The sequence below is a fragment of the Dryobates pubescens genome, chromosome 9 (assembly GCF_014839835.1).
Source record: "Dryobates pubescens isolate bDryPub1 chromosome 9, bDryPub1.pri, whole genome shotgun sequence".
NCBI classification, from domain to species: domain Eukaryota; kingdom Metazoa; phylum Chordata; class Aves; order Piciformes; family Picidae; genus Dryobates; species Dryobates pubescens.
In genome coordinates this window covers 34,463,218-34,487,228 of record NC_071620.1, presented here as the reverse complement: position 1 = coordinate 34,487,228, position 24,011 = coordinate 34,463,218, and the positions used below count along the sequence as shown (strand labels likewise).

General features: G+C 42.9%; 1 protein-coding gene across 7 annotated transcripts in view; it reads left to right on the top strand.

Moving 5' to 3' along the window:
- The window catches only part of ATXN1 (ataxin 1), a 156,742-nt gene that overhangs the window by 54,125 nt on the left and 78,606 nt on the right, over positions 1–24,011 (top strand). For 4 of the 7 annotated variants that reach the window (XM_054164113.1, XM_054164112.1, XM_054164111.1 and 1 more), the window contains one exon: positions 16,995–17,119. The exons of the other annotated variants lie outside the window; for them this stretch is intronic. The gene's annotated coding sequence lies outside the window, so the exon portion shown is untranslated. The remainder of the gene's footprint in view (positions 1–16,994; positions 17,120–24,011) is intronic. 7 annotated transcript variants of the gene reach the window in all.

The window sequence follows — 24,011 nt, the reverse complement described above, 5'->3', positions numbered from 1 at the left end:
CCAGTAAAGCTGTCCTATTAGATGCTGTTTGAAAGGAAGTTCAGTGTTTAAAGAAGGTAAACATAGCAGCTGACACTCAGTACGTCTTCTCAAGTCACCAGCAGAAACTTTGTTGAACCTTGTTGGCAGAGGTACCTTCTGCAAAGGGTTCCTAAAAACATCTCCCCAGCTATTGGATTAGTTTCTGAAATGCTCTGGCACTGCAGTGGGTCTGGTGCCAGTGCCTGGACTCTTGGGTCAGCTCCAGCTGGAGCTGAAGAAAGGCTGAGTTTAAAGACCTCTAGGATGCCTTTGTGTCCAGAAGAAACTGAGCACTGGAATAACGTGTCATGCAAACTGTGGTGTATTCCTAGAAATGGATGAATGTGCTGTTTAAATTTGAGGATGTTGTACAGCTGAAGTTACTAAGATATTAACACTTAGAAGCAAGAGATCTGCAGCTCTTAAGATTGCCTGGCAGGCAAACAGGAGAAGATCTAAAATGCTTTGAGGTGCTGACAGTTATCACAGCTTTGTGCAGACACACCTCTGCCCGTACTGACAAACACAAATACCAGTTTCACATCACTGTGCTCTTCTTGGCTGGTGTACAGCTTAAAATGGTACTATACCTTCACAGCTCTAGGCACTGAAAATGGAAACAAGGGGTCAAGAGTAGCAGTGGCCTCTTATCTAACAGTTGGGTTTAAATGCTTTGAGTAAAGACAGTATTTCAAACAGAAATTCAATCTGTTAGTTGAAAATTGGACATGGAATGCATCATGTCAGGTCTCTCTGTAGAGGTTGTACTGGATGCAAGGACACACATTGGTCTATGATGAGGACAGTAGAAAAAGAAGGAATAATACTGTTTTCTTTCTGTAATGGTGAGTTCCTCCAAACATCATAGATAATTGGAAAGACTGTGTTCAAAACAGCTCTGACCCTGTATGCAAATAAATTCTATGATTTTGGCTTTTGCTAGAAATCATATCCATTATGCATCAGTATGACAAAGCACTGGTGAATTAATACCAAATGCTTCCTGAAGGAACTCTTTTGTAATCCAGGCTAGGTCACAAGTGAAAATGGGTTGAGACTCTCATGATCTACATCACGGACCACCATATATTTCTGTACAACCACCAGCGACAGCTCACTTGCCTGTGAAAGTTTCGGGTTGAGATAAAGAGTGTATGGACAAGTCTCAATGTATTTAGTCTCCTAAGACTACAAATTGACCCCATGGCTGTTGCTGGCCGCTTCTGTGAGCTTCTGCCTGCAACTGTGGAGTTAGAAATGAGCAGGCAAGCTCTGGCTGATACCCTTGGCATGGCAGTGTGGGTATTCACAATTTGGCACACCAGTAGCAAAACTGCCAGTGTTCTCAGCTGCTGCTAGCACTGAATTTAACCACAGTACTTTCAAATCAGCTTCTAAAGCACTCTAAACTACTAGAGGAGCAGGATATTGCACTGGCTTTGGGTAGCTTTCAGAAGAGCTGGGCAGTGTCTTTGATTAGTAATAATCAAGCATCCTGAGTGCCACAGCGTAACTGGAGTGCTCTTTTTGACTCAGTGACTTGTGTCTGTTGTGAGTTCCTCTAATGAAGTGGAATGCAACCTTCCTGAATTAAAAATTACAGTGGTTATGCTCCTTGAGTGCCTCAGTGGCACAACAGCAACACTGACCAAAGTCTGCTGTGAGGGCATGTCTGCTGCCTTTCTCTCTTCTACTAGATGCTGCCCCTGCACTAAGGGGATCAAGGCAGGCTGCACAGCTGGCACACAGCATGACCAAGGCCTTTGTCAGCTGGAATATTTTCTCTTCCAACTCCTCTGTTACATTTCTGTTGTAACGTGCAAGATGCTGTGACAGTTTGGGTGACTTTTTTAGCTTATGCTCTGTGTTTGTACTGTTGTAAACTGAACAGTTGTGTCAGTTCTGGATTGCTTTGTGGTTCACCTTAGGTAGGTGGTTGTCTCCTGCATCTTCACCAAGCGCTAAGCTCATAGACATTGCTCAGTAAATAATATCAATACAGTTGCCTTGTTGCTACTAAAATTCTCAGTTTTCTGAAAAGCCAGTAGATGGGGTATGTGCAATTCCTCTGCAAAATCACTGCACTTCTCAACCCAAAGATGCAACTTAAATTTTCACTTTTGTTTTTGTTGTTGCACAGAGTTGGGGGCAGGCTGATGGTGGTGGTGGTTTTGTTTTTCTTTTTTCCTGTTAGGGATGTCTCTCCACATGAATCACAAGATCCATGATTTGTTTTCCTGAGAAGAAAACAGCAGAGTATAGCATGAACCAACAGGGAAATAAGCTGGCCCAAGGTCATTTATGCCTTTCAAATTGAAGCTGTCTAATGATGAAGTCCTGTTAGGTAGGTCCTAGCTGCTTATACCTGACTGGCAGTGGTGAAACTTTCAAGTGATTTGGTAATAATTAACCACGGGAACTCTACTAAAACACAATGCATATCTGACATGTGCATGTAAGGAGGGAGTATCTTGTAAAGAAGTTAGTTAAAATTAGAATACTCTCTCAGAATAAAGTTATCTTCTGAGAAGAAGCACGAACGCTGATGGCCAAGATCTTCAGCTGAAATTTCCCCGGAGATTTTGGGAAGAAATGATGTGTGTACACATATACTCTTCTCCAAGCCATTAACACAATGCTAAGAATGTAAAAATCTTCAAAGAGCAGAGTGGCCTCAATTAAATCAAAGGAAAAGTTTAGTAGTGGAGTATGACAGAATCCTGAAGGCACCAGTTTCGCTTGTGCCTGTGGTGAAAGGGGCAAATAAGATGAACCTGTTGCCCTGCACTGCCTTTCAGATGAGAACAAGAATAGGTGGTGTTTAATCTGGTGTGGTGAAGTGTGCCCAAAACACTGTGAACATTTAACAGGTGTGCAAATGATTCACTTTCCTAGCAGACTAATTTTGCGTTACAGCATAATGTGTTTCCCCTCTGTCTTTAATGTGCCATTCTGCTGAGCATGCAGTTCACTTCGGCTGCCTCGGGCAGGCTGCAGGTCAGCTTTTGAATGTAGAAGAATTCATGAAATTAAAGTATTTTGTGTACAGTTAATGGCAGTTGTGCAAGTACAAAGACTTTGCTTTATCAGCAGATGTGGTGTAGGTTTACATTTATGTCCACATTCAATTCTTAGGTTTATTGCAGTCAAGGGGAAAAAAATCAGGAGCTTGGTGCAGTCTTTAACAGTCTGCTTTGGTAGCCAGCCAGTCTACTTACCCTTGTGTGAAGCAAAAGCTAGGGTGGTTCTTTCTTCCATTAACTCTTTGATGCTGGGAAGCAGGGATGATTCACATGACATGGAAAGAAAAAAGCCTAAAATAAATGCCAAATCAGCAAAACCCCTGTGCTCACCTTACAAAAAACCAGGAAGGGTTCTGTGTACTGTGGGAATGATTAGATGGAAATGTTTACTGGACTGTTGTGGCAGATATGGGGTATTTGAGAAGGTGATCCAGCTCTGCTGGAGTCTGAAGCGGGAGCAGAGGGCAGCCATTCCACTTGGAAACTAGAATTGGGTTGGGCACTTTCTGGTTAGTTGAGAAGGTTGCTGGCTGTTTGCAGTAGCTCAGCTGTTTCCCATGTGACATGGCTGCATTTCCTTCTTGCCAAAGCTGGTGCTGGAGTTTGGAGTAGAAGGCATTTTGCCCGTCTAGTCAAGGCTTTTTTATGTTGAACTGGGAAGAGGTGGGGAGAAATCATATCCATGCATGGAGAACTTATGAGAGGAGTGCAGAGGGAAGGTCACAAATCCCAGCTTCTCAAGGGATTCAGGAATAACCAGTGCCAGTGTGGGAGCTTGTTTGTAGCACCTCAGTTTGACCAAGCCCACCATCCAAAGAATGAGCAAAGAATGGGGTGGGATTTCCTTGCAAAGTGATTAATGCAAACTCCAAATGCTACAAGGGGGAGTCATTCATGAGCAATGGTAAGAGGTTTTTTCCCCCAGGGTTAAGTGCTGTGCTGTCCTCCTTTAAACCAAAAAGATGAGAGTTCGGCAGAAGGATATGAAAAATAGATTAGCTTAAATTGAAACCTGACATCTGGAACACCTCAAACTTTGGCAGACCTCAAAGTAATACTTCAAAGTTGTTCAGCCCCGCTAGGTACAGTATAGTTTTCTGTTTGGTGAAAGTATCACTTGTAAGCTGGAGTCAGTCTTGGCGCTTCCTTGTGCTGGGCATTGTCACGCTAGGTAGAAGGTAGGTCCTGGCTGAGCTCAGAGTTGTTTGTTAGCAGTAAACAATTACTGTGAATTGGTTTAACCACATTGGGCAACCAAGTGTAAATATACTCAAGCCTTACAGAACTGAACTGTCTTTACTATCCCCAAATTGTCTTCCATATTTTAAAATAATTAAAGCAAAGCAAGGTAAAAATTCTTTGTTTCCCAACAGCATAAAAGGCACATGAGCTCCTAATTGTCCTGAAATTCAAATGTATGCAAGACCACTTGGAAAGTGCTGGGCTCCCCCAGCTCCCTGCTGGTTGACAAATATCTGTCTCCTTACTTGATTGAGTCTGGGCACTGGAGACAAATTTAGCATGTTGGCTTACCTATGAATTTACCATTCTGGCACTGGTGGGATAATTCCCTGACTTGAGTGTTCAGAGGCAGAGAACATCTTTCCAAGGGAAGTGAGTGCCTGTAATTCACACTATAGCACATGGACGTGCTTTCTCTTTCGGTGGTTAGTTAGGGAGAAAGCAAGTCAGCCTAGCCCATATTTTTTTAGCCACATTTTTATGAAGCTCATTCTGAAATGCAGTTATTGCATGCCTGCACAGAGGCATGATTTTAGGCTGTAAGATTGCTAATTGGTTTCAGTGTTTTTCGCTGTTTGAATGTTGAATTGGTTTTGTTGGTTGGGGGTTTTCTTGGGTATTTTTTTGTTTGGTTTTGTGGGTTGTTGTTTTTTTTTTTTAATCTAAGGTAGAAGGAACATCATTATATTTAGCTTAAAATGAAAAACACGTTTTCTCTTAAATGTCTTGATATGAAGTAATTTAAACAAAATTTCTGCACAAATAATTTCCAAGAGATTGGTTGTCAAGTACAAAAATGCAAAAAAAGCCACTAAAAACCCCTGCACTTTTGCAGGGACCCAATGAGACTTTGCAAATTTAGATCTATTCTCTACATTAAATATGGTTGAAGATGTCATTTTTTAAACAGCTCTTTTAGAAGTAGTTAGCTTAAAAGTATAGCAATTCAAAGCACAGAGGGAATGATTTTGAAGTGTAAAGTCTTGAAACACAACGCAGAGGTTGACAGTTTCACTACAATTAGAAGCAAAGCAGGCACAACTCCCACTTCTGAAAACTTTCCTATCTCACTGTTTCCTCTCTTGGCCTAGAAAACCTCAAAAAAAAAAAAAAAAAAAAGGGAAAAGAAAAAACCCACCCTTTGAGTGGCTTTGCTTGTTGATTTAACATAGTAGCATGAGGAGACAGAGCAGAAAGGGCTGCCAAATCTCCCTGTAAAGAGTAATCTTTACAGTAATCTTCACAGAGGTTTGGTTTTTTGTTTTGCTTGGGGCTGGTTTTGGGGGGGGTTGGTTTGTTTAGTTGTTTGGGTTTTTTTGGTTTTGTTCCCCCCCTCCCCCCATGTTTTCAGTCTCCTGAGAATGCTGCATTTTGAAGATAGCAAGTTCTAGGGTGATGTTTAGGGGGGCTTTTTTTTTTAATGCACGTTGTTTGGTTGTGAAGGGTTTTTTGGTTGGTTGGGGGTTTGTGGTTGTTTGTTTGGTTTTTAACAAGGCTTGTTTTGTTAGGAAACCACTCCCTTCTGCTTCTGCATTTAGACTCGCTGCTAATTGCCTTTTGGTCGATGACATTTTCCATGAATTGCTGCATTCTCCCACACTGTTACAACTTCACACTGATTATGTTATGTTATGCGGCACTTCTGCCTGCTGCCTTTGGGAGGAGTGGCTGAAAGAAGGATACGGTGTACCTGGGGAATTGCAATTCATTGCTTTCTGAGAGAAGTTTGTGGAACAGAGTTTAATAGCTGATAAGACACGGCAGAGGCTGTTCCTCTCAGACTGAGATAGGTGTCCATGGGTAGGTGGGATCAGGAAGGCATCCTCTGACAGTGCCGGTTTAAACACCAGTCTACTGTGTGCCACTGCTGAGGCTTTTGCAGAAGTCATGACAAGCAGGTGTGTGTGGTGTGTCAGGCTGATATTTTTCATCCTAGTCTAGTGTTGTAGAGGAAAGCCAATCCCAAACCCTGGTACTAGGGTAGGTGCAGAAGGAGTTGATCTTTTTGGGTGCTCCTGGCTCACTGAGCCTCTCAGGATGCCCACCGAGCCCAAGCTGCAAGCCCACCTTTCTCCCTGGGCCTAGAGACGGCTTGAGTTTGTCCCTAGCCCAGATATTTCTCTGCAGTGAAATTTGCCAGAGTAGCGGAATGCAGGATCACTGCTGACTGAAGCCTGAGTGCCGCCGACATGAGAACTGACTGTAGCAGAATTGTTCAGCGTAGCTAATCCACTTAAACTGTGGAGCTCATCTGCTGATCTGCAAGGGTGACATCGTTCTTAGGTGGGATAGCTAAAGAGGCTTTGGCTCGAGCTAATGCTTCAGGGCCATCAAAACCTGCATCTAGGGCTGAGGATCTGGTTACACTAAGTTGGCCCCGACCCAACCGAAGGTGGTTAAAAGTGAGAGGTCAGGTGAGATAAATCCTTCTGCTTAAGCTGTGTCTTAAGCTCAGGAGCTGATCAACATGTTCAAGTGCTTTTCCACTCACAACTGCTTTGATCAAAAGTGGGGCTTACTTGGTCTGTGAACTGGGATGAGTTTTACTAGCAAAAGCTTTTTGGTTTTTTGTGTTTTTTTTTAATCTAGGATAATTATATCCACAGTGCTAGCAGGTAAGGTTGCTGCTTTAATTGTGTCACTGCACAACATGAGTACAGATCTCTTACAGGTAGAAAAAAATGATTCCTGACATAGTGAGTGTAGGTGGATCCCACCTACGCTGTGGTTATTGGCAGTGGTGCAGGATGAGCAGCTGGTGTTGTAGCAGGATCTCTGACTATGTTACTGTCTTGTCCAACCTGTGACATGGGGGATTTAATCTCGAAGAGGTGGTTTAATAATTCAGGTCTATCTGACATGCCAGTAGCACTGCTGGCTGCAGGCAAATCCAGCATGGACTTTTCTGTCACGGGACAATTGACAGGGTTGGCTGCAGTCTGCAAAAGCAGGCAGCAGGCACTGCTCCTGCCCTGCCACCATTTATCCTGGATAAAAAATTTGTTTGTTTAGTCTTTCCCTTTTTTGTGATTGAGAGGAAGGGAGGGGAAGGATGAGGAGCCACGTGTGGCATACATATACTGCTGAGTCCTCTGCTGTCCACACTGTGGTACTAGAAGGCAAATGCAGAGAGTAAAACGTACTTGTCTGTTGTGTAAAAGGCTCCTAATGTTCCCTCAGACCTGCAGCTTCTCTGCAGCTAATCCTTGCTTGCTGGAGGGAGACTGAAACACAAGTTCCATGGATTCAATCAGTTCTGGTCTCGCTGCAAGTCAGTGCACCTAGGGACTACTCTCATACCACCCATGTACCAGTTGTACCCTTGGGTACGGAAGCCTGCTCCCTCTTTCCTTTCAGCAATAAAAAGAGGCAGAATTGAAGGCAGGACTCTTAAATTCTTTCTGAATTTCAGGAGAGGCTAAAGCTGGTCTGTTGGACTAAGGAGAGAACCAGGAAACAGGAGCACCTGTGTTGCATAGCTTTGGGCAGGTCAATTATCCCTTCTCCAGTGAAATTCCCCTTTGTATAAGGTATGAATATTAATACTCAGCTTACCTTGCAGGGGTGTTACGGAGTGTGCAGTTAACTTATTTTTTTTTACAGTGTTTGTAATATGTAAAAGCCTAAATGAGTGCGAAGTATTACTGCAATCTGATTTTATTGAGGGTTAAACATTGCTGATGTGCCCAGCTGAGCATTTTCTGGCAGTGAGCTAGGCAAGTGACCAGTAGCAAGAAGGGGAGTAACTTACTCCAGTTCTACATGCATTTTTCTCTCTAACGACCATACGTTTCCCATGAAGCAGATGGAGGTGATCAAAGTATCAAATTGGAACTCTATATTTTAATAGACTTAAATTTTACTGTATAAAAGGCAAATAAAGGTTAATGGCATGAAAATTTGTCTTGTAGGAGGCAGAGAGAGTGGAAGTGCCTCCAAGCATGCCCTGAATGGTCCTTAAATAATAGCTTTTTGGAAACAGATTGTACCTAAGTGGCTGATTTTTCACTGGGGGGTGATAGCGTGCCAAGGGTGCTGGTTCCCACATGTTTCATGCTGATGTAGGTTTTGCATTGGACTAAAAATATGGAGTGAAATCACTTGGAGCAAGTTGGTACCTCCTGGCAGCAGCATGAGCTAGTGGATGTGCAGGTTGTGTGTGTGTGCAGGGGGTTTGTGTGCAGGCACATGTTGGGGGGTGCTCCTGAGTTTGAAACATGAGGCAGTGCCAGACTCCAATGTGTTTCAGTGTTAGAGCTGCTGAATCTGAGAGAGGGAAAGACAACGTGTGTGATTTCTCCAGCTTGCTCGAATTCGGTGTGAAATGGGGAATTTCCAGCGGTGAGGTTACTCCAAGTGCGATCGCACTAGCAGGTTTCACGTTGCGCCTCGGCATGCGTGTGCCTCCCATGCATTTTGTTACTGCCTGCTCACTCTCATTAATTTGTATTAGGTGTGAAATGCAAAGGCTTGTCCTAATTATCACTAGTAGATGATGGCACAACTGAATAACAATTTTCTGATAATCAGGACTAACTTCTGCCCTTGGATAATTGCTGGTAGAGGAAGGATTTGGCACATGGGATTTTTTGTGTGTTAATTCAGTGTCTTTGCTCTGTGGCAGTGTCCTGAGGGACAGGGCTAGGGGTGAATGAAGCAGAAAAATATCTTTCCAGGGTGTTTTTTGTTTGGGTTTTTATGATTTTTTTTGGGGGGGGCCAAAATCTGCATCCTACCCTTCTCACTATGTTTGGAAACATTGCTTGGCCCCAGATTTTCTCAAGGTTTGCATTCTTCCCCAAGTCTAACAGCTGTCATGGTCACTTACCCAAACATAGCGACAACATCAGCTCCTTGGTTAACTTCTCATTTAGTGGTGTTCATGAAAATAACAATCACTGCAAGAAAACAAATGGTAGAGGTGCAGCATGTGTTGTACATAATTATAATTTATTGCCTTTTAAAGAAATTGCAATATAAAATGTAGGGGACAAATCTTGTGAAATTCGTGGTGCAATGCCAGTTTATTTGAAAGAACCTTACATTTGTCCCTACATCTTACAAGCCCTTAACTACAACTTCATTTTATGCGTGCCACTCACTTCTAAGATGATACTCCTTTTTTTGGCATTATTAATTATCATTATTTTTGTTACTGTTATTATTCCAGGAGACCTGTATGGGAGGAATGCTGAAATCTGGATTAAAAATAGCATTTTTGTGTCCTCCCACTCACTGTACTTCGTGCACAGAATGCCTTTTATAAATGCAGACTTGCTGCTTGGCTAGATAAAAGAAGCTGTCACTTAATTTCCATAACAAAGTTGTTCCCAGGAGAATTTCATTGTTTTAGCAATAACATATTTCTAAAAGAACTTGTATTTTGCCTGAGAAAGGTAACAGAAATGAACTTCTGAGTGGTTATTCCACAAAACAATTAAGAGAAAACAAGACTGTCTTGATGTTATGTAAGGAGATTTGTATGTGTATGGATTGCATTTCATGTAAGACAAGAATAAATTCCAAACTGAAAATCAAGTTAGAAACACCCTTACACAAAACCACTTCCCCCCACCTTGCTTGCAGAGGCATCACCTGTCTTTGTCAGCACTCTCCTGAATAAATTTGGTCATATCCTTACATTCAGCCCTACTTCAAAAGGCGCTTGCATGACTTCTGATTCAGATGCTTTCCTGAATTAAATGCAGTCATGAATAATCGTTACCAATTATTGCAGTGCATTCATTTTGTTACCAGGTATGTTCTTCCTCTTGGGGAGGAATAATCTCTGCATGCCGTGATGAAGTGGGGACCCTGGTTTTGCTGCGTGTACATCCTGTTATTGAGCACGGTGGCCCTGGCTCTCCTTGGCTGCGTGCAGCATGCTGTCACGGCCTCTCTCACCACTTCTCCATCTTTTCCCACTCCTCCTCTCAGCTGGTGTATGTCCCATGCCAGCATGACGTTTCTTTTTCTCTGAAAGCTGAACATGCTAAAGCATGTCAGAGTTACAGCATCAAAGAAGTGCTGATATAGGAAGCATATGCACTAAGCAAAAGGTTTTATGTCTCATGTTTAGTTCTTTCCTTTTTTTGGGGGGGTATCACATTTGTCACCCATTTTGAACCATGTTTGTGTGTTGCTAAGTATGGCTTGATGCAGTTGCCCCTAAAATCACCTATAGAGGCCACTGTATGTGTATAGGCCTGATTACATGTAATCAAGAACAAAAGGGAAGAGGAGAAAAACATTTTCTTTGTAGTCAGGAAAGCCTTTATAGAGTTGGCATCACACTTAAAATCACATTGTCTGAAAGAAATGCAACAATTTGGGAAATTATTATTTATAGGTTGGTTTGTGAATTCAGGATGTGATATTCTGACTCACCCAACAGCAAACATGTTTGCACTCTGGCTGGTATGACTCACGCTGGCATTTGTCTCAAGTGTGGCAATTGTTTTAGCCCTCAGCTTGGTGCATGATGAATGAACCGGCCGAGGTCCTCTGTTGCAGATTTACTACGTGCAGCTACGCTGGTAAAGGGCAGGCTCAGCTGTGGAGTATTTCCTGTGGCACACACGCACGTGCACATGCACATACATACACGTGCACGTGCACACCCCCCTCCAGTAATACTTTACTTTTAAATGCTAGATTCGTAGAAAGGAAATGCATAATTACAGCACTGGTTTGTGCACCACATAAAGCAACCCACATCAAAAGGTATTCGCCATTAATGTTTCAACAGGTAATCTCTGGATTTACTGCCAAACCAAGTTCCTGTTACTTAGCACTCAGTGTTGAAATCATTGAAATCTTTGTTGTAAGCTAACATAGTCATCTTAATCCTGCAGAAAAGTTAGTCAATAGTGCCTTTGTTTTCCAGCACTGTGTTTCACGTTACATCAGCAGAGCGGGAGACGTGGCTGTGCTGGAAGCAGGGAGAAGGTGAAGGGTGGGTTCTGGGCTGGCTTCCTAAGGAAGCAAGACTCATGTGGTGGCATTGTTGGTGCCTGTGCCTGCATGTGTCTCCCTGGCCCAATGGTTCGTGTTACTTGGGTCCTCCTCAACACAACCTGCTGCACGGGTAGAGGCTATAGGGAAGCTGCTACCTGAAAGCTTTGTCTAAGTAGGCGGACTAATGGCTGTGGGAACCTGTGGCCGAGCCCAGGGACACAGCTGCAACTCTGATCTTACTGACACCAGGGAATTGGTACAGTGCACTTCTGCAGGGATTACTGTTGCAACAAAAATCTTAAAAGACTTTTTGCCATATTTGTGCATGCTACAACTCATAGAACTGTTGTCTTCAGGTGGTTTGCGTTTGGCTTGTTAAAATACTGCAAATAAGCAGGACCTCAGCTGTTGGGTTTGGAGCTGCTGGGTGTTTGAGACTCGCGGTATTTGGATGCCCCTTCAGCACCGTCTCTTTGCAGGAGAGCTGTGGCAGTTATCTGTGGAATGTCTGTGTGTTTAACAAAGACCTAGCCCTCGAGCCCATTCTGACCCAAGACTCATTACAAGGGTGCTGCAGTTCTTCAAATACGCAGGAGTCTCATTGTCTCAACTCAGGGCTGAGATGCACTGTTTGCGTCATAGCTCCCACAAAAGGAAAACAGAAATATTTACATCGTGTAACAGCAGCATTTTAGAGTGGTTATTTTTATTTCTTTTAGCTCTTCAACATTACTGGCTCTGAGCCTGAATTGTTATGTACCATTTGCATTCTTTTCAAATCTCTTCAGCTTGGGAGACCTGTAGGAATGACTGTGTTACAAACATGTAGGCAACACAAGTGCTTTTTTTTTACTTAAAACATCTGTGTAAGAATGAAGAATGCTGGCACACTAGGATTAAATCTGTGTTGAAACTCCCCCTCCTCCCTCTGCTGTTCCTGCTTTGATAGCCATGAGAAATTGGCAAATAGGGGTGCTGTTAATAGGGTAATGGATTTTTATTAGAAGGTATATCACTGACATCTGATATGAGATATTAGTGAGGTATTCTTCTTCAAATTCTGTACTGCTACTTCTTAGACAAAATAATGTAGACATGGTCCTGTTAGCTTTCTTTTTACCTGAGCCTTAAGACAGGCACAATGAACACTTCGTGTTAGTTGTGCAAAATCAGTTCTCATGTTTGATAGTGGCTCCTGCACTGGCAGGTGTGAGCTGTAGCCTTGCGCCTTCAATGCCACATTCGGGTCCTGTCTTTCTGCTGTTTGCAGACTGATGTTCCCATCCTGCAGCACTTCATTTTCTCAATAACTGAGCACTGACACTAGAAATGCAATTCACACAGGAAAGCTGCTCCAGGCTGGGGTGGCTCATGAATACATTCACAGAGCAGGGGAAGGCATCATATGTCTTTATCCCTCAACTACAAATTGCGGGGCAGGATGGATTGCTTCCTTGCCTGAGCTCTATGATCTGCATGGGGCTTTTCTGGTTTAGGACCCGCAGGATATGCAAAGTGCTGACAACTTGATTTACTGTTGCCTTACACCCAGATACAGTTATTCACTCTGCAGAAAGTGGGTGTAACACCTTGTGAAGTTGAGCATTTCACTATAGACCACATGCAAAGCCATGGGAGGTGCCTGTTTAGGTGACAAAGCTGTGGAGAATCAAGCTTCAGGTGAGGAATGGATACTGAACAGAGATTAGCGTGATGCCTGCTTGTTTAATGCAAATGAAACCTCTTCTGTGATAAAGTGATATTCCTTCACCCTAGCCTTAAAGTAAGCATAGTGGTGATTTAAGTCTTTCTTTTTACCGTAGGGGAACAGTGAACAGAAAGACTTAGCCCCACGAGGTGCAGCTGTTGTACACTAGACAAATGTCAGGAGATTGTCAGATGGGTGAAGTTTGGCATGGCTGGTGGAGAGAAGCTTTTATTAACTTGAAATCTAAAAGATAGTGGATTCTGGTTTCTTTTTAATTTCCATTAGCATCTTTTCTATATGTGACAAAGCAGTGAAACCTCTTGAAAAGAATGTAAAAGGGTTTTTTTTCCTGAAACGATAGATGATGTGCACATTAGTTGAAACTGCACGTGCTCCAGGAAGATACAACCTTGCTTTTCCCACTTGTGGTGGGGCAGGATTGAACTTGTCTCAAAGTATTTCATGCAGAGGGAGAATAAAGGAGGAAATGAATTATGGTTTTATTTGAGTTAAAGGATTAGTTGTGGGATAATAGCGAACAATCAAACAACTTGGGAACAACGCTGCCATCTCTTAAACAGTTTTATTAGCTTATGCTGATTTGTGAATTAGGAAACCAAATTATGTGATGCAAGAGAATATAGAATGGCAATTAAAAACCAAACCTGCAGGAAAAGACTAGAAAAATAGTGTTCTCTCTGTGCCTGCTCTTCAAAGCAAGATAGAGAGCATGACCTTTTCTTGGAATAAATATTGTAAGAGCCAGCTTCTAGTTTTCGATTTGGCCAGTTTGCAGTTGCTTGCCTGTACTGTGGTCCTTATTTGTTGGTTGCCCTGGGGTCCAACTTTAGTATAAAAATACTCTAAAGAAGTAATCCCATGTTCTTTGATTTGAGGTCTTTTCATCTTTCAATTAGATTTCTAATCTGTCAACTCAGTGTCCTTTTCTTGTACTCAAAGGCAAGGCTATGCTGTGTTATTGGAACAGCCATGATGCTGTGGGACCACAAAAAAGAGCTTCCTTGTGTCATGCTTCCCATTTATGGATGAGATGTGATTGGTATCCCTGTATGTGATTCATTGACCAGGTTGAAGCTTCAGTAGCAAAGCCTAGGTAAAATCTAGTTGTACTGCAAACTGGCCTTCCTTTGATTGCCCCTCCAAGTTATGACCCTCTTGTGTGTTCCGAGAAGATTATGTCGTCGCAGCTGATCAGATCTGCATACCAAAAGATCATCCCAATTAAACAATGAGGGCTCTGCTCTTCAGGCAAGGATTATGCTTTGAGAAGCAGTGTGTTCCCTGTGAGTCCTGAAGTTTGTGCCATGCTGTCATTAAATCTGAAGCATAAAAACACCTGGGAACATTTGCAGGCAAACGTGTCTTGCCCTTTGCAGAAAGAAGTGCCTGCGGGTAAGGTCAAATGAGCAAGTTGTAGCAGATTAAACTAGCTTGTGAATTTCCAGCACCTCATATGCTCCATAATAACTGGCTGTGTGTGCAGTGCACCCTCTGGTATATATGTGGTCTCTCCCCTTTTTTCCCTGAGGGGTAGGCTAACTTGCTTCATGTCATCCTTCCTATGAAATAAGAGTCCATGGAGAAGGATATCTGCCACAGATCACCACTGCCCTATATCACACAGATGCTGCTTGTGGCTTATTCCAGTGTCCACATGCTGGCAGGGGTCTGCAAGACAAATACCAGCGTGATAGCAAGATAATTGCATGGTTAGCACTTAATGCTGGCTCCTGCTTCAGTGATCAGAGCCCTGGTACAGGCAATCGGAGCCTTGCTTAACTTGAACAGAACCAAAATCCTAATCTTGCTTGCTGGACTTCATGGAAGGGGTTCCACGCAGTGTGGTAGGTTTCAGCCCAGTGTTACACGGTGCTGACGGCAGGGGTCCGTGCAAGCAGGAGTTGCAAAATCTGGTATGGGAGTCAAGGTGTGCATGGAGTAAACTTCCTTCCCTGCTCTTTCTTTCTTGTAGTCCTTTGGAGTCCGTTTCTAGGTTCCTCTGAATGTCGGATGACAAGAGATGAAGATTAAATGATGGAAGTTGTAGGGGATTTTTGGATGGCCAAATTATTGGGGGAAAACCCCAAATAATTTAAAAAATGCTAAGGTGTTCAACACTTAGCTCAAAATCCTCCAAACATTTTGTTTCTTGGAAGGTTTTTTTCCATCTTGGATTCACATAACTTAAAGAAAAAATAAAGGGCTTGAAAATAAATTCTTTTTGGGTTAAGCAAAACTTTGAGGGTTGACTTAAAAATAGTTGGTGTTTCTTTTTTTTTCTTTTGCATTTGCTTTCTAAACCTAAAAAGCTTATTAGATCATGTCTGACCATGTGCTTCTCTGTCAGGTAAGCAGCAGACCCAGGTCTCATTTTAGTAGAGGAGAGAAGCTGTTGACTAAAGTCTTGGAGGTGTAGCTAGGACCTGGATAGCTCAAGGATCTTCAGGTTGGTTGCAGTGCTTCTGTCACACAGGAGCTGTGCTTCCAGCTCAGAGTTTCTTAAGCTGCGGAAGATTTCTGTAGCATATATCTTGTGTTACTACAGTCTATCGGGCAGAGAACAAAGGACACATGTAACTGCTAATAGTGGTCATCATTATCACTGCCAAGTGCCTTGGAGAGTCCCAATCAGCCCAGTGTCTGGTTCACAGACACTGCTCTGTGAGAGTTTAGCCTCAGGCATTAAATCCAGGAGTATTTTACACCAAAGCTGAATCAACTGGAGAAATACCGGTTTGGATTTGGAAGGTTTTGTTGTTTTTGCTTTGTCTGTTCAAGTAGAATTGACTCTCTCAGGACTGTGCATGAGTAGTTGTAATTGTTGCCTTCCTGCTGCTCTTCACCCATGAACTGCACTTGTCCATCTGTCTGGTGTGTTTCCTGCCTTCACGTAGGATGAGATTCATCTGCATGCATCTGTAGCCATCTAATCTGAGCTCAGTGTCTAGACTGGCTTTATGGAGAGAAAGAAGCAGACCTTTCTAGAGAGTGATTCATTCTGTCCTAAAGGAGATGCTTGCGATAGGTCAAATTTAATAATCTTCTGGATTGTCTTGTTTCCCCCAGTGATGGTAAAGAGAGCTTGCCCTGTCTGAGGTGCAGACTCTTGTCCTGCACGTATTTTCAATTCAGGGCTGTGGATTCTGCCGTAGCGCTGATGGGATGGGATCCACATGCACAAATCCTGAAAATACACGTGAAATGTTTAAGGAGCGGTGCATCAAGGAGATAGGAAGGGTTTGTGGCACAAAGTGAAGCTAAGAATTTAGGAAGCTTGAGAAGGCCATGGGAACCTGAAGGAAAATATGTATGTATTTCCCTGTGGAAATACACACTCTAATTTGCATATTCTGTGTGGGGTTCACATAAAAATGAAGCACAGCAGTTTTCACAGACTGCAGTAAAAAGGCAGAGGATAGTCTTGATATCGTGTACAGTAAGTCCACAAAGAATTTCTGTCAAAAAAACAAAAAACAAAAATGAGAGAACAGCATATTATTAAAAATCTCAGATGTGAAACATGCTGGAGAACAACAAGAGTACATGAGTGTTTTTTTGGTTTCCGTACTCCTCTGTTGCTGTATTACAGATATATACAGAAATAGATAAGTGTTTGTGTGTCCTCTTTGAGGAGTTCATTGAGAGCAAAAGTCTTCCTGTATGGATCTCACTGCACACAGTGGGCTTTGTTTGCAGCTACAATCCCAAGTATTTTTTTCCCCTCTTGTAATGGCAACAGAAGTATCCAAGAGCTATTTTAATTATTTATCTGCCTCAGCGACTCTAAACTGGGTTTTAATTGTTGGTAATGTGAAGTACAGAGCAAATAACTGTTCCTATCCTAGATCACTGTTTGATGTATTCTCACTCTCTACTGGAATCTCCATCCTGGGTGCTCATTAAAAATGCATTTTCTTGTAGGAGATATAGGCATAAATTGTTCATTTGCAAAACAGCTCTGTGGATTTTCCTCTTTTTATCCCTTGCCTTCCTTCCTTACTTTGTTTTGCTTTCTTTTACAGCTCTGTCTTACTTTAATTGAAAGAGGAGAAACAGCAAGGACCGGTGAGCACTCCCAACAGTTTCTGAAAAATCTTCATGCTAGAGGATACTCCAGAATTCCCTGAAGAGTAACATAGTGAATGTTGTGAGTTCCTAGCAGTGATAATGCGTACTTGGAACTGTCTTTTGGAGGGTGGTATCTGCACTGTAGCATTTGCTCCTGTACTTGTGCTGAGCGTCTTTTCGCTCTGCCGAAACCAAAGTCAGGTGTGTTTGGGTTGGGCTGCAATGCCAGACTGAAATTTCTCTTTTTTTTTTTCTCTTTTTTTTTTTTAAATCTTTTAATGTCTTCAAGGGTAGAACGGTGTTAGCTAAGCAAAGATGCTGAGTTTCTTTACCTTGGACTCCTGCAGTTATTTAATACATTGCTGTCGCTTTCTAGATAAATATCTAAGCCTGTATTTGAAGGGCTTGTGACTGTGTAGCCTAACAAGAATGAAAAAAATACAGATAACAGTTCAGCAGTCTACAGGTCAGACAGAGGAGCTTTATACAGGCTCATAAAAGGGTTGGAGTTATTTGATCATTTTCAGGTTAGAGGAATGGAAATGCAGGTATTTGCGCCTAATATTCCAAACTCCTATTGCTTTGATCAGTTTGTTACATTGCGTTGAGTATTTTCAGTACAGGTGCTCCTCACAGAGGTTTGTGTTCATGGGAATTGGAGTAGCACACCTTTCAGTGGGAAACACTGTCATGTAGCTAAGAACTTGATACAGCCGTGGCATTTAATAAAGGAAGCCATTCCCATGAGGGATGGCTAAAGGGATCTTTTTATATTCATTCTTTTTCTCATGAAGCTCAATGCTTTTCTGGGCTGAAGTAGGCAAATGTGCAGTTCAAATGTAAACATCCTTACAAACAGAGAAAAACAAGAATTCTCTGCTTGCTAGCTTTGAGAATAATTCTCATGTTTTCATTATGAGGAACCTCGGGAATTCAAAATTAGATAAGTTAGGATTTAAATTCTTCAACCCGAAGTATGCAGTGCTCCTACAGGATGCCAGTAGTGATAAACCAGCTGCAGATCCTTCCAGTCTGAACAAATTAGTTTTGTGCTTCTAAATTTAGTAAACACAAGTTTATTTTCTGACTGCTAGGTATGCCTTGAAAGTAAGTTGGATGCTCTCCTTTGCTCTGCTTTTCCCTTTGGGTTCAGGCTTTGAAAAGCAGATTGAGGCAGTCTTAAGCAGTGCTTCTTTCCCCAGAGTCACTTGCAAAATAAGTATTAGAGAAGACACTGAAAAATCTTCAGCATCTCTCTCCTTTCTGCATGCTTCAATATACACTGAAATAGTTAACAAAGCTGACATTTGGAGTTGTTAGTTGCTAGTATCTCTAAGCTGCCAAGTTAGTAACTCATTAAGATGAATAAGGGGCCTCTGAGACCTAGAGCTTCTCACTGTCTGTGTATCCAAGCAGACGTGGCCGTACCACTTGGAAGGACTTACGTGAAACCACAAGGGCTTACTTGCACACTGATGTCTTAATTGCAATAGCAGCACCATCTCATGCCTGGGAGAGCATTCCCTGGGTCTTCTAAGGCATGTAGTGTGCCAGATCTGCCAGATAAACTCCATGAGAGCAGGAGGCAATCATCAGCCATTGCAGGGAATGAAGTGTGTGTTGAAGGTGCTGTCAGTGTGATGATTACATTCTGCTCTGTCCTAAATGGTTTAAACTGAGCCCACTTAAAGCAGTGTGGTGGTCTGTTACTGTGGTGCCAAAACCCCCAATTACACTCATGAGGCCTGGGTTTGTGCAGAAGAAGCAGCACTCTTCTCACCTGGTATGGATGGAGAGAGAAAGTGCTGTTGAGAATATCTCTCACTGTGGCATCCAGGACTGGTTTGCTTCAGGGGGTCATTCATAGGTGGTGGAGAACTTTTCAGAAGTTCCTTGAGAGTGTATTTGTCACCTGGCTTCTGCTTGGAAGACAGTGCTGCAAGAATGGGGTGGTTGGTCAGGTTCTTACTCTTGGCTCACCTCTGTCCTTCATTCTCTCCAAAAGACAATACCAGAGATGAGGAGGGGAAAGGAAATCCTGACAGGCAGTGATTTGACTGAAAAATGCTGCTCTTGTTCCCTGTGTGTTTGCAGGGTGTTGTCAGGTTAAGATATGCAGAAAGCGATTGGAACTTCCCATTGTGAGTGGTAGCCGTTGTCATCCCTTCCACTGTCTCCCCCAGCCACCCAGGCAAATATCAGAGGTGGGGGAGCAGTAAATTGGGCCTAGTGTGTTGTATCCGCCTAGAAACTGCCTGTTTACTAAACAGAACAAATTTCTCGCTTCCTTTCTCCTGCCCTACTCATTCAGATGAAGCACATTTCTGGAATAGCACAGCTTGTGCAAATCAAGTCCATATTCCTCTTTAGCAGAGAGAAAAGAGGATGTCAGGAGGGTTTGTTAAGGAGGAACATTTATTTCACTTAGTGAGGGATAAATACAAAGTGAGGCAAGGCTCCTTTGCTCCTGCAGAAGAGTACATTGCAAATTCCAAAATAGGGCTCTGTAATTTTCTGGTAGGATTTAGGTATCATGGGGTTTGGGGTTTTTTGGGGGATTGGGTTTTTTTTGTTATTGTTGTGGGTTGGTTTGTGGATTTTTTTCCCTTCATGCTGAAAACATATGCTGCAGCTTTTTTGGAGTGCTAGCTGCACAAGCACAAACACGTACTGACAGGAGCAATGAATAAACTCCTCGTATTCCTCACTTGCAGGCAGTTCTTCACTTTTTTTTTTCCCTGTTGTGCTTATGTGAAAACCTCTGGCATGGTTTGTGGGAAATGGAGAATAAATTTCTAAATCCAGTATGTGTCAATAACTGAAACATCTTCAGTTGATCTTGTATCTATAGCTGTTATTTTGGGCAAACTGCAGATGGCAGGATAGTAAACATCCCCACTCCTCACTCTGACAGGCTTTCCTTGTCTGCCTTGTATTTGATCCTGCTGCTTTAAGGGCTGATTGCAGAGAGGTTCTCAGGGACTGCATCCACACAAGGCTTAACTCTGGTCCCATCACATTTTTGAGCGATGGCCTCCTTTCTCCACTCCCTGGCCCTCCTTTTCTCCTTTCACCGTGGTTCTGTCTGCTTCCTTTACCCTGGTCCTATCTCATCCATACTCTGTTGGCTGCCAGCTGTTTTTCCTGCACCTGGACCTGCATTGGGGCTGGGAGTGGCAGCTCCTGGAGCTGATATCAGTTCTGCTTCCTGAAGTGCCTGGCCAGACTAGTGGGAGCTCTGTGCACCCTTTCCCTGAAGCATCACCTTCTCCTCCTTTTGCAGTAGTTTACTGTGAGAAGCCTTCTCTCACCCCTTGAGCCTCAACACCGGGTTTATGGCATGCTTGGAAGCAATGCCTGTTGTCTCTTCAAACAGTGATGAGCTGTGCACACCTCAGAAGAGTGATGGAGAGTTTTGACACGTAGAGCCTTAATGTTTCTGAACGTCTTTGCTTTTTGAATCACGTTGGTATCCATATACTAAACCACTTCAAGGTTTTCTATGGAAATTACCAGGCTGTTGACAAAAGAGAGATCTGCACGTGTCCGTTCTTCCAAACAAGAGCCCAGCACATGCCACTCAGTATTTATAGGGAGGAGGGAAAAGGGAAGACTCACTGTCATTTGAGGAATGTCTCTCAAAAATGGCAGTAATTTATTCCCAGGCATTATTTTTCATTAAGAACTGCAGACAGCTGCAGCTTCCCTTTAAATAGAAATTGCACTCTTGTAGGCATGCTATACATAGGTCTTCAGGTTTCTGACATTTCTCTGCCAAAAATCAGAAGTATTTCTCACCAAATAAATGTTTATTCAGAAAGTCTTATTTTCTGGCTTCTATTTCACATCATGTGTTTCTGCTGGCCAGACAAGAATGGCTCAAGGCTGACATTTAGGAAGAGGAAGCTGAAGCAGTTTGGGTCTCTTGTAGGGCTTCAAAAAAAAGTCTCTGACTGTAACTGTGTGCCTTTGATTTGGCAGTTTGGTTTAACTGATGAATACCGGATTAAAATGGATGTTGCAGAAATACAGCAGAGCTGCTGTGTCTGCGCAGAAGTGAAGTGGGCGGTGGTAGGAGCACATCAGGTCAGCTCACGGGCCCTGCAGCTGCTGTTCTCTGAGCGCATGGGTTGCAAACCTGCCTTGGTGGCACACAGCAACCAAACTCGGGGATTCCACATGTAGTGGGTGTATGGGCATCTTGGGTCAGTGTGCAAGTGCTGGCACCATCCAGCAGGGAGGTGGCCAGGGTGACAATGCGTCCAGCCATACACCACCAGCACTCAAGGACCACCACAAGGCCAAACACCTTTTTATTCATGTCTGTTCAGCTTCCTTGGATTTGCTTCTTTCTTCTCTACATTCCAGTTGGCTGGCTCATCAACTCGCAGATTCCTAAGCTATCTTCCTTGCTGTCATTTTGGGCCTGCGTTGCTGAGCTTCCTCTTTTGTCTCCAGGGCTTATCTGCTGGATCCATACTTTCCATTTGGTGTTCCAGCCCCTACCACTCCAGTAGATGACTTTGCTGTTTTAGCACCCCCCAGTTGGTTGCCTTTTGTAATCTGTGGCTGTGATGTTCCTGTCAGATACAAGATGTCTTCCTCTTCTCTCTCTTCCTTCAGTTCTCCCTGCACCCCTAAATTTATGCAATCTGTGTGTTAAAATAATTTTTAGTGAGGTCATTCGTTAGTCTCTTGCTTTCTTCTTGGCCAATGTAGCTTTCAGAGAACAGAGAAGTTGTAATTTCTCCAGGGCTAAAATCCAAGTCTTTGATAGGCAGGCATGATGCCTGAGGCCACTACATGTTGCTACCGGTTGTCAGCTTTGTAAAACTTACCCTGCAGAGCAAAGAAATCTGGGCACAAAGATTGTTCTCTTCTCTTACCATGGCAAGCTTGTAGTTTCCCAGTCTGTTCTGCCTTCCCTTCATTGTCTTCTGAGCAAATGGCTGCAAGATTACGACTCCCATGTTTGGACTGAGAACAGCTTTTGCCTGAGCAAACAGATTTCTCTTTGGCAGTCACTGTAACTGCTGCCCCAGCTTTTTGCTGTCAGCTTTGTTTCATGATTTGGCATTAGAGAAGTCCAGGAGGTACTCTAGTGAGTACACGCTGCAAGGAAGGCAGGTAAATGGGTTTGTTGATGATCATAATACTAGAGTGGCTGCTGCATAGATCTGTAAGAACAAAGCATCTCCTGTAGTTCAGTGGTGTAGTTTATGGTTGCTCTTACTTTAACTTGTTGTCACCTAGAGAAACTTTTAGGTCCTGGCTTGGCAGCACTCCTCGGTCCAAGAGACGTCCAGTGAAACCAAGAAGCAGTGTTGGGAACCAAGCCCACCCTTTACAGGCTGATAGCATGGCATGAAAGCTTCTCTAGTATTTACAAGTTGTGTCTGGGATGAAGCTGGCCAAAACACAGGTGTCCCATGCCCTTGAGAGTATTTCTTCTGCTGATCCTCTGCTTCTCTGTTTCATTGCTGCTTTCTTGTGCTGCTGTGTTAGTGAGCATCACTGGTGAGCTGGTTTGCTATATCCATGATGACCCTAACAGTATCTAGTAGCCCACTGAAGTTTCTCTCAAAGCTGATAATGTTGGTGGCAGCAGCAGGAGGAAGAGAATGAAAACTAATCTCTCCTAGAGGGGAGGGTTTTTTCCATTTTCTGTATGGAGTATGCATTTAAAAGGAAAGGCTGCTGCTAGTGGTAGGTTAGTTAAAAGGGATGACAAGCCCTTTGTGGCAGAGCACTCTTCTGAACAACTTGTTCATTCATATTTATTCCAGGTTTGTTTGCATCTTGCCACGTGTGTTGATCCTGAATGCTTATGTTGGTAAGAAATATTAGATACTCTTACACAAACTGGCAGTATTGATACTATCAGTGTTCCTTCCCATGAGTTTCGTGTTTCTGGTTGTTAATCACATTGGTGTTTCCAGCTGCAGACACTGATGAATGTTTCAGAGGCACCTGATGGCACAAAGGTCAAGAGGAGGAAGATAAAGCAGCAAGTTGTCAGGGTTGTTCTTAGCTTTTTTCCCTGTTGAGATGTCAGAACTAGAGACAGGCTAAGGAAACCTGAGATGCTGTAGTCTTTTATTTATTTCTAATGGGTTTTCCTGGCAGCTCTTTAAGTAAAACAAAAAGCCTACCTGCTATGGTAAATCACGTTTATTGCACTAGTAACAGAGGGAATCTGGGGAGCAAGGGCTGTATTAGATGAAGAGAGGAAGGTTATTTGTGAGTTTCTGGGCCAGGTAACCTTCAGTAAGAATTGGGGTGATGATTTATAAAATACCTTTGTCTCACTTCCAACATTTGAACTGCAGTGAGCCCTGTTAAAGCATTGCAAAGTGCCAGTTGAAAGAAGCTGGGTAAGAAGTGACTTGGCTTCCCTGCTGGGTGGGCATTTGTGACCAAAGCTTGGAGATTCCTTGCAATAGAGAGATGTCCATAACAGAGCTAGCTGGCAAATTGTGTTTTGAGCCTTCAACTGACAGGAGTTTGTTTCTCTGGTAGGTAAAGCCTCTCTTCTCAACCGCTTGATATTTAGCATTTCTGATGCACATTATTCACAAAAAGGAACCTCGGGTAACATGAACCTCTGCTGAAGTAAAAAGTGAGTTTGACACTCAGTGGAGCAACAGGAAAAGCACTGGAGAAGCTAACACTTTTCATGTTCACAGTTCAAGTGTTTTGGGTCTATTTTACATTTTTTCAAAGGAGTGTTGCATGTTTGTTTTCTTGTGAAACTGTGTACTGCAAGCAACTTGGTTAAAAAATCAGCTTCTTATGCGGGGGAAAAAGGCAAAATAATGTCTCTGTCATTCAGTCTTTGTCATGTACTGCTGCCATTTGTGTAGGAAAGGTACTCATAACTTGTTTCTGAGTTAGTACATGTCCGCAGTGAGAATTACTAAGGTTCTTTTTAACTTTTATTAGATACATTAAAATGTTTGTAAAACTATCTT